Source organism: Macrobrachium nipponense, chromosome 20, assembly GCF_015104395.2.
Source record: "Macrobrachium nipponense isolate FS-2020 chromosome 20, ASM1510439v2, whole genome shotgun sequence".
Lineage (NCBI taxonomy): Eukaryota > Metazoa > Arthropoda > Malacostraca > Decapoda > Palaemonidae > Macrobrachium > Macrobrachium nipponense.
Genome location: NC_061089.1, coordinates 27970459 through 27972958, shown reverse-complemented (window position 1 = coordinate 27972958; position 2500 = coordinate 27970459). Strand labels below are relative to the sequence as shown.

At 38.2% G+C, this 2500-nt stretch overlaps 1 protein-coding gene across 1 annotated transcript in view; it reads right to left on the bottom strand.

The window, feature by feature from the left end:
* LOC135223986 (molybdenum cofactor biosynthesis protein 1-like) overlaps nt 1–2500 on the bottom strand; it is a 238316-nt gene that overhangs the window by 122960 nt on the left and 112856 nt on the right. The window lies entirely within an intron of this gene.

The following is a 2500-nucleotide window of genomic DNA, read 5'->3' as shown; positions in this document are numbered from 1 at the left end:
AGATGAAAAAACAATATGGCGACATAAAAGGGGTACTAATAGGTTAGTGTAAAAGAAAAGATGAATCAGAGCGTTTTGTAGGTGTCTGATCATGTAGGGAAAAGTGAAGGGCGATAGGATGGTGCAAAGAACATATCGTTCTAGTATGTTAGGAGTGAGGACGGGAGGAGGGCCTAGAAAATACTAGATAGGCGCAGTAGAACAGGTACTGGCAAAGGAAGCTTCCCTGAGTGTGTAGGAGACAGACGATCAAAGAGCTGCAGATGAGGCCTGTACGTTAGTGAGCATGAAATTTGAAGGTGTTGAAGCTTTCCCGTGTTGGGGATTCATCCAACATACATCAGTTGAATCATGCATACAGCAGTGACCATTTGCTATTTGGTCTCTAATTGAAGCCTCCATCTTTGGGAAGAGATGGATTTAATATAGAAACACACATACAAATATATGCGTGTGTATGTATGCAGGTGTATATACTATTATATATATATATATATATATATATATATATATATATATATACATATATATAAATTTATATATACACATATATATTATATGTATAAGTACATATGTAATTGTAATAGCCACAATGCCTTCTTAATTAATTTCTCGAATCCTTGACACTTGGGATACGCTGTAGTTACGAAGTCTTTGATCAGTAAGCAAGAATATGAAGTAATTCTGATGTCAGTAGCAGGATTCGAACCCGTATCTAGAAGGTCTTACTGGTTTATAAGAAATGGTAACTTATTTTTCCCCACTTAATAACAACCTTAACAATTCAGAAATATATCGTATTTCGAACAGCAAGTTTTCGACCAACATTAACAAATATGCCTGCATATACAGACTGCTTGCGAATATATAATCATTGCATCGATGCATTGACAAGCAGCAAGTAGAAAATCTAAAGCTATGTTGACAGCATGAGGACGGAGATCGATCCCGTGAGGATAACGACTTTGGACCGTTGTCTGAAAAATTCATTGCGATTATTGCAACCTAAGCACTGATCTATTCACCTGGAAGAAAGTCGACTGTGTTGGTCGCAGCAAGGCGAAGAAGGGTGCAGGGCTAATAGTGTTATCCCCCAAAAAATACTTGTTAGAATCGGATCAGTAAGAAGTTTGCACCACAAAAGCAGCATTAAAAGGCAAGATAAGTTGACAAAAACATGCAATGAGGAGTCATCTAAAATCAATGCACCTGCCCCATTAAATATGACGGGAATATCTAGGTAATTTTGTAGAAGCAACTGGCAGAATATCTATTATACGTTGTTCTAAATTTCGTACGCTGAACACAAAACTCCAGAATGTCATTTCACGATAAGCAAAGACTAACATTTACTCCAGAATAATGATAAATACCGAGATGATGTATTAATAAAGGTCAACTAGAAAAGACATAAAAGAAATGTAGTCATAATATATTACAAGCATGCCCAACCTGGGTTCACCGAGTCCACCAGTCTCAAGAAGGTACTCAATGGCTGACGAGACTGATTCAAGTCTTCAGAGAGAGAGAGAGAGAGAGAGAGAGAGAGAGAGAGAGAGAGAGAGAGAGAGAGAGAGAGGATCTCATGAACTTCTTGAGAATAGTTTCACTTCGTTAGTTTTAGGACCATCATATCGAGGTAACCATACGCTAAGATAGCGTATCATGACATATAAAGTCGGACAAACCCGTGATCACTCACATGCTGCAACCTATAACAGACCTATAACCAGTCGCATATATTACTGTTTAGGTAAACAAGTAAACTAAACATTTAACTTGAGTTCCGATGCCGCGTCTTATCGTGACCGGTTCTGGGAGCGAACTCATATGCCTCCGTTGCGGGCCAAAAGTGGTTCCATTGCGTCACGAAGACCACAAGAGAGAGAGAGAGAGAGAGAGAGAGAGAGAGAATGATTTCGTTGGTCTCGATTAACAGCGGAAGAAAGTCATCATAATTCAAACCAGAGTATGGTCTTGACGGAACCACGTTTAATATCTAATTAACCTTAATTTATAACGGTTGTATATTTCATGTTATATCAATTGCGCTAGGGGCTGAGGGTCTGGCAGCTAAGGAATAATTAGTTGTTAAAAGGACGAGAACATCTGGATTATTACAACGATCTTGATTTCAACATAAGCAGGACACACTGGTTTTAGTGTCTGTCTGAAATGGATTATGAAAGCGTTTACAGTATTCTGGTTCAGCGCGTTACATAAATGATTTCTTTTACTGTAGCTTAGATACCAGCTTTTCTTTGTTATTACAGAAAAATCAGCTTTCCGATTACCTCTCTCTCTCCCCCCCTTTCCCTGCAAAATATCAACCTTATGTACCTAAGCTTCTACAAAATAAAGATCACTGGACTGAAATGATTAATGACTTTCTTGCGCTCTCGTTTCCTACGAAGGTTCGTTTTGAAATCTCCTTCAATGTCCTTTTTTATTCCTTTCATTACGACTTTAATTTTCCCAAACGTGTCACAGCAATTTTCAG